Below are 15,043 nucleotides of genomic sequence, written 5' to 3' on the forward strand. Positions count from 1 at the left end.
ATCCTTCACTGAGTGGTTATAATTTCACGCCTTAATTTGATCCCTATGCTAGTTGTAACCTTGTGGTGCAAGCCAGCCTGGATTCTGCTCAGCCTCAAGTGACTAGAAAAGGGTTCACTCGCAGTTCTTACTCCTAGTAGTGCTGGACTCTCCAACTTCTCTCAGAAGAAGTTAATTTGGGACCACTTTCTCTTGGGTCATTCGAGAAAAATCTTATCCAAATTAGCTCTCTTTTTAACAGTAGACTTGCCAAAGACAAGTAAAAACTTGTCTATACTCAATGAACTATCAGAAGCTGACTAAACCAGACTCTGGGGGTTGGAAGGAACAGGGACTTTCTAATATGTTCAGAGTCCACATTAAGAGCACTTCATATACTTGAAAGATGGTTTCAGTTGCCAAGGTAAGCACCTCCACTGGGAATGAAAATAATCCCAGAAAATGAGGAATGAGGTCATTTAACAATCATTGCTCCTTGGGTTTATTGTCTGATACTTCTATGCACAGGTTATAACTGTAGCCTATAGGTCAAGCAATTATTTTTCATATTCATGTTGCTGCATATGCTTGATACAGTAGTATCAAGGGGAAGAAAATATTGAGTATTAGGTGTTGTGATTTCATTCTGCTGCTATTAGAAATATGGGGGAGATCATTAGGCAATATGGGGGAGAAAGGGGTTTGTTTGGCTTGTACTTCTGGCCACAGTCCATCATTAAGGGCCACCAGGTCAGGAATTCAAACATGAACGTGAAGCAAAAGCCATGGAGGAATTTTGCTTGCTAAGTGCTCAAACTCTTGCTCACCTAGCATTCTTATACAACCTGAGACCACCTACCTGCCACAAAAGTGGTACCTCCCACAGTGGGCAGAAGTCCTCAACATCAATTGACACTCAACACAGTCCTTCACAGAAGTGCCCACAGAACAATCAAAGACACTTACTAAATTGAGACTAGTTTTCCAGGTGACTCTAGGCAGTGCAGGACACTGTGTACAGTGATTACCTTCTCTGACTGTAATTAGGCACTGCGGTAGTGCTCGTTGTTAGTCTTGGACCAGTTAATACTAACGTAAAGATTCACTGTACTATTTCACTATAAAGTATTTCTACACGGCAGTTTCCTAGTCGCTCACAGAACTATGAAGTGGCTGACTTTTCTGTCCCCCCACAGAAGGTTATCACAAGAGTATGCTAAGAAGCTGATGAAGACGATGCTTTTCAAAACAGCTTCAATACCATTTTAACCTCTCTTTAAGGATCAAATAGCCCATCAAAAATTTTTTAATTATCTTTGTTGTATATCTTGCCATTTTCATTTTGTACTATAATAAGTAGCCTAAAATAAATATAGATCTAAATAATATAGGTATCATAAGAAATTCCTTAGGATCAATTACACAGTCATTCAAAGGCCATGATACGGAATGCAAGATTATCTGTAAAGTTCAAGCTGCATTCCAGTGTGAGGGATATGAGTAACATACGTGTATATACTCAACAATACTATTTAGCGCTATTTTTTAATATTTGCCAGCTTAATCGGTTGATATTTTACTTCAGTGCTTCAACGTTCAGTATTTGTGAAAATCAACAGCATTTCATACCAGATTCATTGGTCAACCCATTTTGTCTATGCATTTCTGACTATCACTTGCCTGTTTTCTGTTCTAGTGACCAGCACTTCAACACCAAACATAAGGAACCTTTATAGGTGAGGAACAACATGTATTTGTTTTCTCATACCTGCTACATAATTTTTAGATATATAATTGAATTCTAATAATCATTTAATTATTTTTTTACTAACTTTGTTAATGTGAGTTACCCAACCTACTATTATAAAAATAATACTCTCCTACATATTAGTATTCACTTCACCTGCACCTTCTTGTCCTGGAGTTTTGTTTAGTTGTGTTGTTTGTAAACTCTACTGACCTGCATGTGTACCTTTTCACATTTGACTATTCAGTACATGAGAAACAGATAATTAGTGGATATCAAATGACTACTTGCTAACTTTTATTAGCTATAGCTAACCAGACAGGTTAAGGTATCTTTCTTGGCATATAGATTAAGGTGGGACTTAAACACAGAAATATCAATAAAGAAAGAGAATTTTTAAAAATAGGAGAACAGAACAATGTTATTGCAGGTCTTGAAGAAATTTGAGAAGTTCTAGTTAAGAAGGGTATGGTTCTGAAAGGCATATCTACATCACTGAACTTACAAAGTCACAGCTGAGAGACACCACAGGAGCAGTGAGGTATCAGTGCACAAAGGTGCTGGCTGCCAAGCCTCATGGCCTGAGTTCAGTCTCTAGGACTCATGAGGTAGGAGAGGAAAGCTGATTCCTCTATGCTTTTCTTTGACCTCCATGCATGTGAAAATATTCATATGTGTGCTCACCCCCTCACACACGCATGAAGACAGTTAATATTTAAAATAAAATTTTAGCCAGGCGGTGGTGGCGCACGCCTTTAATCCCAGCACTTGGGAGGCAGAAGCAGGTGGATCTCTGTGAGTTCGAGACCAGTCTGGTCTACAAGAGCTAGTTCCAGGACAGGCTCCAAAACCACAGAGAAACCCTGTCTCGAAAAACCAAAAAAAAACAAAAAGAAAAAGAAAAAGAAAAAGAAAAAAAAATTTTTAAAAATGTAAGGAATACAATGACCATAATAGTTGTAAGTTTCTGAAGAAATCAAGTCATTAAAATCTATGTAAAATTGATGTAAGATTTATTATGAACTAAGTATTAAGACATAAATTATTTTAAAATAATTAGATTTCGTTAGAACCTCCTTTTTAACTATTCAGTTCTTCGGTGCTTATTATGCTTATTTAATAAGCCACTTAAATAAACTCATATTATGCTACCCACATGAATCTCAATCCCCAGGGATAACTTGGTGTTAAGTCACAACTACACTATCAATAAATATCACATAATCTTAGAATGCTATAATTTTTTCAATCCTAGTTCCCACAAGGGATTCTGAAGCATTTCTGCAATGGTCTTTGATCTTCATGAGATACTGCCTTTCCAAAGCACTTCTCACACTGAAGGGCATACACATTTCTGCTCAGAAGGACCTCAATTGTGAAAGATCCCCGTATTTCCTTGCTGTGTGCTATTGTTCCAGGGCCTTGGTTCCCTTAAGATGTGCACTAAGGTGTCCTGGTAAGAACTGGTATGAAAAGGCTGGGCAAGTAGCTCAGTAGTAGAGCTTTTTGCCTAGCAAGTGCAAGGTCCTGGGTTTCAATACCAGCACTGCAAGATAAATGTAAATACGTAATGAATATTAAAATTGAACATGGAAAATACAAAGTTGATTGGATTAGAAACATTAAGGCAGAAATAATACCAAGCTGTTAAGTACATTTTTACAGTTGAAAAATTCATTGGTACTAAGTATTTTGTTTATGTCCATTATTGCCTTGTCAATGTACATGAATAAAGGATATTACTTATGTCTCCAAGATCATGTAATATGAATATAAAATATATAAGTGATTATAATACAGAAAAAAGCTGTGGGAGGAACTATACAAAGAGCTTTAATAAGCTACTAGAGAGGGAACACAGGAAGAATTAATCTTAAAATAATAATAATAATCTATAAGATTAGGTTACGATAACCTGATACAACCTTTTAAAGGTCATTACCCTGCATCTAGGCTTATAACATTAAGGAAACTGTCCAGCTCCTACTTGGAGTGGCAGAGCTATGCCTAGTCTTAAAAAAGATTCTTTTTTCTAAAACCATACATTGGAAATTTTTACTGCACTTCAACAAGAAAATAATTAAAACCAATGAAAGGTCTGTTTTTATTTACTTTTAAATTTGTTTTTAAAATGTTTATGGTGTGCACGTGTGTGGGTGTGTATGGGGGGCACTTTCAAGTGTGGATACACATATGCAGCCACAGTTTACAAGTAGAAGTCAGAGGGGAGTCTGTAAAACATGGGAGTCTGCTCTCTTACAGCTTTCCGGGCCCAGGGTTTTCCTGCTCAAGTCGCCAGGCTTAGCAACAAACGTTAGCCACTGAGCCAATTCTCCAGGCTTTGTTCTGCTTTTTTAAGGGAGTAAGCCATTGTTTTTCTTCTTGGAGAGATCAACAATTGTATCTGTGTCATCTCTTGCACACTAGAAAAAGAAGTACTAAATACTCACTGTTCCAGAATGAGAGAAAATGTTTAGAAGGAACAGCATTGAATAGAAACAAGTTCAAAGTTGCTGGCTAAGGTGAAGCTGAAGTTTCAGCAGAACAGTCACAGGGAAGCCACTTGTCACGCACACAGCCCGAGCTGTGGGGAGCTGGGTCAAGGCTCGAGCCCAGCGAGACACAAGATGTTCTCTAAGAGGGAAGGGCTCACATTCTTTATGCCCAAAGCTGCTTTGAAGTTTTGGACTAGAAAGAGAAGGAAAATTCTTGCCTCTTAAAATAATCAGGCAAGGAATGATGAATCTTTTATCCTAAAGTCTAAATCCAAATTTATTATCTCTAATGAATGCCTCCACCCCACTTCCTGCCACAGCCCAGCAAAGAATCATGGGCCTCTTCTCTGACACTGGAAAAGTCCTGGAGAGCCTGTATCTCCAAATATCTAACCTGCTCTTCCTTCTGTAGGCCCTTTGCCTAACCATGCCCTTCCCAGTTTCTCCCGGCCTTCCTTGCCAGCAACCTTTGCTCGCTGCAGTTCTGGCATGTCAGAGCCTTGGCTAGGGCACTATGAACAGATCCATACGTTGGAAACACATCAAAGCTTTCCCAACAGTAGTGACTTGTCCTGATTTCCTGCAACGTGCCTTATTACACTCTAATTTACTTATGTTTTCAAGTATGTATGTGGTGTACACACAAATGTGTATATGTATTCTCGTGTACATGTGTGGCTTCGTATGGAGGCCAGAGGTCAATGTCAGATGTCTTCCTCGATCACTCTCCACTTTACTGAGGCAGGTGTTTCACGGAACCTGAACTCACTGATTCAGCTAGTCTCTCTAGCCAGCCTGCTGCAGGAAACCTGCCTTCACCTCCTAGGCACTAGGGTTACAGGCCGCCATGTCCACCCAGCGTTTACGTAGATACTGAGGATCTGAACACCTCAGGATTGCGTGGCAAGTGCTTTCCCCGCAGAGCCATCTCCCCAGTGCTCATTACTCCCCGAAATGGGCTTCTTTTCTCTAAGACATTGTACTATTCTCCCAAGCAGGCTCCTGACACTTTCAACACCACCGCTGGGTCGGCGTTTTCTGAAGCTGAAATGTCCACCTCTGTCCTTCAAGGGCCAGCCATAAGTTTCCCTAAACTTTCTGTTTCTCACAAAAATTGTATCTCCATCTCCTGACAGGCCAAGTAAGGACCTGTGGCCCTTGTCACAGTCAGACCTGTGATGCAGTACGTGAGGCTGAGCATGCTGGGAACAACTCTTGAAGAAAAAGCCCAGCTTGGCCTCTTCCTAGCTGTGGTTACCAGCAGGTTACCAGACTCTTGATTTCCTTGCAGAGTAGGGAAATAAAACTCTATCCACATAATTCTTGAAGGATTAAATGACAAGATGAATGTGAATGCTGTACCACAGCCTGGCGGAGAATGAGCGCTCCAGACACCACGTGGAGTTCATGCTGCTGCAGACGGCTGCACCACTGCCATTGCTGCTAGTGGTGCTACTGTGTCAGGGCTCATTCCTGCTATTCCTCCCTACACTATCAACTTCTTAAAGGAGACAAAGCCAAAAGCCATCTATTGAGCACTTGTGGTTTTCAGGCACAAGCTTACCCATCTGTCAGACACTATGGTAGCAATGTCACACCTTCTTAGTATAAAGGTCTTCTAGGATAGTCTATGACTATAGCATCTGTACATGACAAAGTCAGACTCAAGGATGAAGCATGGTTAATAAAATCTCAGGATCAGAAATTGAGGCTCAACCTGAAGACTAGAAAAGCCAAGCAGCCAAGCCACTAGCTCTTATCTCGAAATGGCTATCCTGCCTCAGCATTCTCAGAATGGGACTGTGTCTGAGAGCTGTCTCCTCCCATCTTATGTCTTATGAATCTTATAATCCTCTCTCTAGGACTGGGATTAAAGGCGTGTACCACTGAAATTAAAGGCGTGCACTGCCCAGTTTCTATGGCAACAAAGGCAACTACTGGGATTAAAGATGTGTGTTACCACAACCTGGTCTGTAAGGCTGATCAGAAGGGCTGTTTTACTCTCTGAACTTCAGGCAAGCTTTATTTATTAAATTACAAATGAAATGCCACTACACAAGGACTTTAGGTCATTGCTCAAAATCATGAATCTTTTTTTTCTTTTCTGGCTAGTCTCTCATGCTCTGAGTAAATGTATTTGATAGAAAGTCTTGCTTCTTAATCTTAGGTTAGCTGTGATTGGTACTGGACTGGACTCCAGCACTCAAGATCCTTAGGATCCTCCGAGAGTATCAGGTATGCTCTGGGTTCACCGGGAGACTCCATCTCAAACAAACAAACTTCATTTAGATAAAAAATTTATCTGTGCTCCAAGTTCTTTGCCCTACAGACAAATTGTTATGGTCCCTCCTAATTTGCTTTAACTGTCTACTTGGCACAGCCTAGAGTCACCGGAGATGAGTGATTGGTTCAGTGAGGGACTCAAAGGCAAAGAGCAGAGGAAATTGTAGGTCAGTAGCTTACCATGTCTTTCTTTGTTTTTTTATTTTCTTTTATTTCAGATTTTGTCATCACACAGCCCTGAACTCACTGTGTAGACCAGGCTGGTGACAAACCTGTGGCAGTTCTCCTACCTCTGCCTCTGGAGTGCTGGAATTATTGGTGTATGCCACTACAACTGTCCTCAACTCCTTCTCAAAAAAACTTTAATAAAATAATTGTATTTTAAGTACATGTTTTTAATAAACACCCACTAATTTAACACAATTATAAATGTTTAATAAGATGAGACATTAGTGAAGACGTGGGACAAGCCACAGAAATCAAAAGTGATCATTCTTGTCTGACTGCCGTCAGAGAAATTGCCTATGGACTGGGCTGCAGTTTCATTAGCTTGATTAAAAGTGAAAATGAAGGAAGGAAAAAGTAGGTCAAAAACTTCTTGCCTCCAAGAGGATTAAAGAGCACTTACTACCTGCTGTGTGGAAGGATCAGTAGGATGTGTTAGCTTTAGAGGCACTGAGAGGGAAGAGGGTGTCCTCACCTGCAGAACTGTTTCTAATGTAGATTGTAAAGCTGAGAAGGCTTGGGGATAAATGCTAGCCTAGCGTGGGATTTTTTTTTTTTTTTTGGTTTTTGGTTTTTCGAAACAGGGTTTCTCTGTAGCTTTGGTGCCTGTCCTGGAACTAGTTCTTATAGACCAAGCTGTCCTCAAACTCAGATTTCCGCCTGCCTCTGTCTCCCGAGTGCTGGGATTAAAGGCTTGCGCCACCACTGCCCGGTTTAGCAGCGGGATTCTTAAAGTGGGAATGCCTTTAATCCTGACCAAGGGAGGGGAGCTAGGACGTCAATGCATTTTTATGATGGGGCCGGCTACAGCTTTCAAATCCAATTCTTAATTACATAATTAAGCTTGCTGCTCTTTTGTTTCTCTATTCCTACCACCCCCACACCCTACCCTACCCTCACACAAATGCACCCAGACACACTCACACCCTGCCTTCCTTGGGGTTTTACTGCTGTGAAGACACATTATTGACCACAGCAACTGTTAGAAAGGAAAACATCTAATTAGGGCTGCCCTCCAGTTCAGAGGTTCAGTCCATACCATCATAGTGCAAAGCATGGCAGACATGACACTGGAGAAGGATCTTGGCATCATATATGTTGATCTGCAGACAACAGAAAAAGACTAAGACACACTAGGGCTGACTTCTGATACCTCAAAGTCAATGCCACACCTACTCCAACAAGGCCACACTTCCCAGTAGCTTGTGAGCCTATGGAGGCCATTTTCATTCAAGTTATCACATTTTACAGGTGTATGGCTATATAATAATGCAAAATGCATTTAGTCTAACTTCGAAAGTCTCCATAGTCTATAATAGTGTCAGCATGGTTTACAAATCCAAAGTTCAAAGTCTGAGACTCACGCAATCTCTTAACTGTAATCCCCCATAAAATCAGAAGGCAGATCATATACTTCTTACATACAGTGGCAGGGCATATATATTACAATTCTAAAAGCATGGAGAGAGAACATAGTGAGGAAATACTGGACCAAAGCAAGACTGAAAATCAGCTGGGCAAACTCCAAACTCTGCATCTCCATCTGCTGTCATAGCGCTCTTCAGATGCCCCCTCCTTTCAGCTTTGTTGACTGTGGTCCTCTCCTTTCTCTTGGGCTGCTTCCACTCTCTTTCACCGCTCTCCCCAGCAGGCAGCCATGGCTCTGGAATCCCCAACCCAATCCAGGTTTCACCATCACAGTTCACCCAGTGTCCTCTTTGGGACTCCATGTAGGGACACCCTTGACACATGCCTGACCCCAGCCGCCTTTCTAGTTGCAGGGAGAGGTTCCATAGCCTTTTTCTTCAATCCTTGACTCCAAAGCCAGAACCACAAGGCTGAAGCTGCCAAATTCTGCTGCTTTCTGAGGCTGGAACATGGCCCCCTTGTTCAATTGAATCATCACCAGCTTTCTGTTTTCCATAGTTTCCTTCACTGCCTGAGCTTGGCTGTCCTGAAACTTGCTCTGTGGACAGGATGACCTCAGAAACTGGCCTGCCTCTGCCTTTAAACAGTTGAAATTAAAGATATACCCAGCACACCCAGCCCTAAGCTTTGCTTTCAATCTTTTTCACAAATTGGAAGTTCAGCTGGGTGGGGACTTGGCCTGAGGTCACCACTCCCGTATTCCACCTAAGGTCAGGCTTTTCTTCAGTCTGCCCCCATTCCACTTCTTGGTGCACCTTCTCTCCTTGAACTGTATGTTTTGTGGTTTTCATTGTTCAGTTTGCTCCTTTTCATTAAAGATCTTCGTAATAAAGAACACTAGCAACCACACAACAGAGTGTATACTAGGCTTTGAAATTCTCTCTGCCAATGTCATTAACCCAAAACTCTTCAGTTTATGCTCAGGCAGACTTTTCAGACAAGGAAGACAAACAAGAATGATCTCTAGGCCACATACAAATATTCTTCTCCTCTGAAACCTCTTGAGCCAAGCCCCCACATTTCAAATCACCCTCAGCACCACCACCATCCATGCTCCTACTAGGATGGTCAACTAAGCCTCACTTAAAGCATTTAACTGCTTTTCTAATCCAAAATCACAAAGTCCACAGTTCTCCAACAAAAACATGGTCAGGCCTCTCACAACAATATCCCAGTCCCTGGAGGTTTCTATATACACATAGGTTTCTCTTGGCCACCAGCCCACAAAAAAATCACATGGAGACTTATTATTAATTATGAAAACTCAACCTGTAGCTTAGACTTGTTCCTAACTAGCTTTTATAACTTAAATTAATTCATTTATATTAATCTATGTTCTATCATATGGCATTACCTCTCTTCCATCTTGTACTTCCTGTTTCCTCTCTGTCTGACTGGTAACTCCAATTTCTTCCCAGCGTTCTCTCTCTGCCCAGAAGTTCCATTTATACCTCCTGCCTAGATATTAATTTTCAGCTTTTTATTACACCAATCAGAGCAATACATTTTCTCACAGTATAGAAATATTGCACAACATTCTATTGTTGTAAAAAGACACCATGACCACAGAAACTCTTAAAAAATAAAGCATTTAATAGGGGCTGCTTTACAGTTCAGAGGTTTAGTCCATTATCGTCAAGTGGGAAGCATGGAGGCATAAAGGCATGAAGACTGGAGAATGAGAGTTCTACATTTTGATCCACAGGAGAGAAATACTAGGGCTGACTTGAATTTCTGAGATCTCAAAACCCACCCCCAATGACATGCCTCCTCTAACAATGCCACACCCATTCCAATAAAGTCACACCCACTAACAAGCTCACACCTACTCCAACAATGCCACACCCACTCCAACAAGGTCACACCTACTCCAACAAGGCCATGCCTCCTGATAGTGCCAGTTCCTAAGAGTTTATGGAACCATTTTCATTAATTTAGAGCACAGTCCTAACCTTCAGTTAAGTTCTCTTGTGCTTTCTCGCTACCACATCTAGCCCACAGGTCTGTGTGTGAATGTCACAGTTCCATGTGCATACACTAGTTTTTCTGTAGGGAAGATGGAGGATGTAAGCAGCTGGAGAAGAGGAGAGCTGACGACAGTCTGAACCAACACCAGGAGAATTCATACAGTACAAACTAAAATTAGAGGAAGCAAGGGTGCTGTCTACTCACCCTGAGAAATCCCTGGAGAAATTGGGGGTCCTCTTGTTTCTTCTTCTGTTCCTGTTTCAAATGCCACAATCCCTCAGTTCTGTATACACCATCAGTTTACTAACCACATCCTTGAAGGGTAAAACAGCACATGAAATGTTTACACACTGGTTTTAAGACAGAGCCCATCTTAGAACATTAATTGGAGAAAATGAGGTGCTGTGGGGCAGGTAAGGACTCTGGAGGGGGCTAATAATAGAACTGAAAATCTGGTAAGTCTTTACCTAGGATGTCCTGGATCCATTAAGAACTGAGGGCCAACCCTCTAAACTAACTGAGTAAACCTCATATGAACTCAGAGACTGAAGCTTCAAGCACAGGTCTGTACCAGGTCCTCTGCATACGCACACACACACACACGCACATGCACACACACATACACATAATACACACACAGACACACACACACGCACATGCACACACACACACACATATACATTATAGCTTCCAGTTTAGTATTATTGTGGGACTCCTGAGTGTGTAAATAAGTGGATTTCTGATTCTTGTGCCTTCTCTAAGGGGCTCCTTTCTTTCTGTTGGGTTGCCTTGTCCAACTGTGATATGATGGGTTTTGTTTTATCTTATTATATTCTATTTTGCTATGATTTGTTATTATCTCTTAGAAGCCTGCTCTTTTCTAAGTAAAGACAGAAAGAGAGGATTGGAATGCGACGGGGAACTGGGAGGAGTAGAGTGAGGGGAAGCTGTAATCAGGATATAATATATGAGGAAAGATTCTATTCTTGATAAACATGGGGCCTCAGCAGCAGAGAACTTCCGGTGGGTTGGTGAGTTTCTTGTCCTGAAGACTGGGGTTCTTTCTTACCTGATGACTACTGGGAGAGAAAGGCATAGGTGAATCCTCTGCAGGTAATGAAAGTGCCTTCTACTCAGAGGACTGTCTTTCCAGCATTCAGAACCGTGCCATGCACCCCTCTGCAATGGATTCCTAAGGCAGCAAACAGATTCAGGAATGTCCAAACATGATTGACAATGTTGCCGTGGAATTCCCTAAGGAGCGATTGTTTGCAAGGCATGGACAGTTAAATAGATTGTCACTGTATGAGCATTTTATATCTGTCCCTGGGACCACACATGTCATTCTCTGCAAGTCCTGGAGGTTATACTAAAGGAGTTTGACTCTTAAGCCTCTCAAGGGACCCTTGATTGAGACATGGAACAGTGTGGGGTGCTGAGCTACAGCCTGATTTATTGTGAGGCACCTTATGGTATACTGTCAAGTTTCATTGTGATCTCTACGATCTCCATGAAGTTTCTCTTTCCTTGCTTTCTTTGAAGTACATTTTTGAAGCTCATAATAAGAATCAAAGTGACTGCTGAAGAAGTACAGAAACCTGAAAACAGTGATACTGAATAAAAAATAATAATAAAGGAAGGACATTCCTGCTCCTAGATATGGTGGAGGAGAAGATTTACTGCATATAAAAGGGAGAGCAGCCAGAGACAGGGACACCTGGGAGAGTCCAGAGTGAACAATGACAGTGAGTCAGGCCAAAAGAAGAGAGAGGGGAGATTAGAGAGGAAAAGAACCAGGAGAATAAAATGTAAATGACAATGGTTAGATTATAGAGGGAAGGGAAACAGAGGGAGACCAGCCCTGCCTCTCAGCTAGGGAAGTTTAAGATGGGGGTATGCCAGCCATACTCTATAAAATGTAGGAACTGGGGGATGCTGAGAAAACCTGGTGATAGGGGTCACTTTCAAATGTTTATAGGTACCTCCTTTAGCCATTTGTACTAGGTTTGATACGTTTTGTTGATAATAAATGAGAACAGAAGGTGCAACCTTTTCTATAACTGCTTCTGACTGGCATTGGGGCATTGTTGTTAGGGACCCAAGAAAGCTGGAATGCTGGTCAAGACAAGAAGAGGAAGCTGTTTCACTAGATCTCTAGGTCTTGTGAGACTATATGGGGTAGGGAAGGGCAGCATAAGTTGGAATAGCTTAAAGCTGGACCACCTGGGGATAGCTGCTTTGGAGCCCTTTGGGATGCAGAAGCTCAAACTGATTGGAAATCCCAACAGAGGGACTTATGCCTGGTGAGTCTGGAGCAGCTTGCAATCTCCAGCTCGTTAAAAATCTTCTGGAACAGATATATGTTAAGGACAGAAGTAAAACTGAGGAGTTTAGAGGAAAATTTTTATCTTGAGTATATATTTGAAACTTCCAAGCCTATGGTCCTAGTAGTTTGAGGAGGAGAGCTCCAGAACCAGGAGAGAGGGATCCCACCTTCAGGGATACACAGGTAGAAAAACTTGGGGATACTTCTCTGGAATCCATTTGACCTGCAAGAGGTGGATCCAAGTCAACTCCCTGAAGTTTACATGAATTTTTTGAAGTTTACTAAAGAGATAAACATTTCAGATATGTTAGCAGATACCACTGTCAACACATGCTTAACTACTTCACTAAATCAGTGCACCAAACATCCTCCCTTCCAACAGGGAGTCTCTAGCATCAACTTCTGCTGCACAGACTCATTTGAGGTTTTCTGAGCAGTTCTTCCATTTCCATGAAAAGCTCAGGAAGACTGGAATAATGAGGAGAGAAAACAGAGGAAGACCATTAAAGCCCAGTTCATTTCAAGGAGAAAGCAGTAACCACCCTCCCATCTACATTTTAAATATCACAACGAATTTAAGTAAAGAAATAAACAATTCACTGAGAATACGCTTTGAGCACAACTTTAATTTCCTCCTACTGTGTTCATTACCAAGCTGTTTGCTTTCTTTCAGACGAACAGGGGGTGGGGAACTTTCTAAAGAGTCATTTAACACAGAAGTCAGTTTCCACTAATGTAGTCTTTCCATGGCATGGGTATTCTCCTAAAAGCAGACTTCTGTATACAGATATTCATGGCAGCATCTTTATTTACAAGAACAGTAATTAACCTCAAACAAGCAATATCTCATATCTGCAGGAAAAATATAAATGTAAGATCATATCATCTCCAACTGCAAAATGGTTAATAACTCTAATATGAATTATTTTCCCCTCTTTTGTAGAAAACGACTCTAATTGTGGTAAGAACAAGTATTACTATTGTACAGCCTGGCTTTATCTTTCTGGAAACATAGGCAGGGAGTGTTTCTCATGTGTTTCACCCTGAAGAAGCAGAAACTGTGTAATATGAGGGCCTGCTTGTTGGGGGTTTCTGTCCTTCCACCAGGTCCTACAACTGTTTAACCCCAAAGAAAATCTCGCAGAGGTCTCTATAAGTTATAAATGGATTGGCCCATTTGCTCAGGCTTCTTATTAACTCCTACAACTTATATTAGCCCATTATTCTAGTATATACTAGTCACATGGCTCGGCACCTTTTTCAGTGAGGTAGGTCACATCTTCCTTCTTCCGTGTCTGGGCAGGACTGGGGAGGAATGAGCTTCCTCCTTCTCAGAATATTTCAGTTCTCATTGACCCTCCTCTACTTCCTGTCTGATTGTCCCACCTATACTTCCTGCCTGGCTACTGGTCAATCAGCATTTATTTAAAACATAATTCACAGAATACAGAATTGTCCCTCACCATTCCCCCTCTTTTTTTTAAACAAATGAAAATATACATAGTCCATTTTGGGGAATGTGGGCATAGTTTTCCAGGCTACTTCCTGCTGATTGGGGGGCATTGATAATCTTATGGGGACCTAAATAAAATTTAGAGTTGTGATCACGCCCTGACTGGTGTATCCTGTGAGGCTTGATCATCTCAGGCAGCAGTCTTGAATCTGTTCTGAATGTAGAACTCAGACATCTGGGCCAACTGTTCCTACTGGAAAATTTTCAGGTCATCCTCCTTGATCAAACCTGATTTTTCTTAATTCAGAATGAATCCACAGCCTCTCATTTCCAGTGGAAACAAAAGCAAAATCTCTTCTCCAAAGTAACATACCTTTTGATGTCAATTTTGAAGTCAAGGTGTTTTCAAAATACCTATCTTGGATTAATTCAGCAGCATTTATAAGCTAATATCTTTTAGCAGCTGTTGTTCCTTCCTCAGCATTCAAACAATTTAGAGAGAACATAATAACATACAGTATCCAGATTCTCTGTATGTTTTCCATCTTTTAATGGCTTTACTTTAACCTCTATTTCTTTTATTTTTAACTTTTGGCTTTTGGGACAGGGTTTCTCTGTATATCTTAGGCTGTCCTGGAACTCATTCTATAGACCAGGCTGTCCTTGAACTCACAGAGATCCATCCACCTGACCCTGCCTCCCAAGTGCTGGGATTAAAGGTGTGTGCTACCACATCTTGAACTCACAGAGACCTGTCTGCCTCTGCCTCTGCCTCCCAGGAATTGGGATTAAAGGTGTGTGGCACCTCAATTGGTTACTCACAGAATGGCTCTAATGTGTGGATGACTGTATCCACATAAAGCCTGACAGAGCTTGGGAAGTAATTCTAGACAGAAAATAATAGAGTAAAGCATGGCTTCTTGGTAGCAGCAATTTCTCAGGTCTGCTCTGCTTGTTAGAGGCAAGCACTGTTATTTAAGAGAGGCTTCCCAACTCAGCTTTAGCTGTAAAACCTTGCAGCTCTTTTAAGAGGTCCTGGCACAAAACACTTAAATAGTGTTGATGAAAGGCTAACTGCATGCATTTTGGTTTTCAGCCATAGCAGAAAAAAGGCTACACCATTTTAAAATGCCAGCTTT

At 41.4% G+C, this 15,043-nt stretch overlaps 1 protein-coding gene across 6 annotated transcripts in view; it reads left to right on the forward strand.

Moving 5' to 3' along the window:
- Positions 1-15,043, forward strand: part of Cdh20 (cadherin 20) — a 247,075-nt gene that overhangs the window by 163,940 nt on the left and 68,092 nt on the right. For 4 of the 6 annotated variants that reach the window (XM_057770173.1, XM_057770172.1, XM_057770177.1 and 1 more), the window contains exons 2-3: positions 1,676-1,715; positions 6,389-6,456. The exons of the other annotated variants lie outside the window; for them this stretch is intronic. The gene's annotated coding sequence lies outside the window, so the exon portion shown is untranslated. The remainder of the gene's footprint in view (positions 1-1,675; positions 1,716-6,388; positions 6,457-15,043) is intronic. 6 annotated transcript variants of the gene reach the window in all.

Source organism: Chionomys nivalis, chromosome 5 (genome assembly GCF_950005125.1).
Source record: "Chionomys nivalis chromosome 5, mChiNiv1.1, whole genome shotgun sequence".
NCBI classification, from domain to species: domain Eukaryota; kingdom Metazoa; phylum Chordata; class Mammalia; order Rodentia; family Cricetidae; genus Chionomys; species Chionomys nivalis.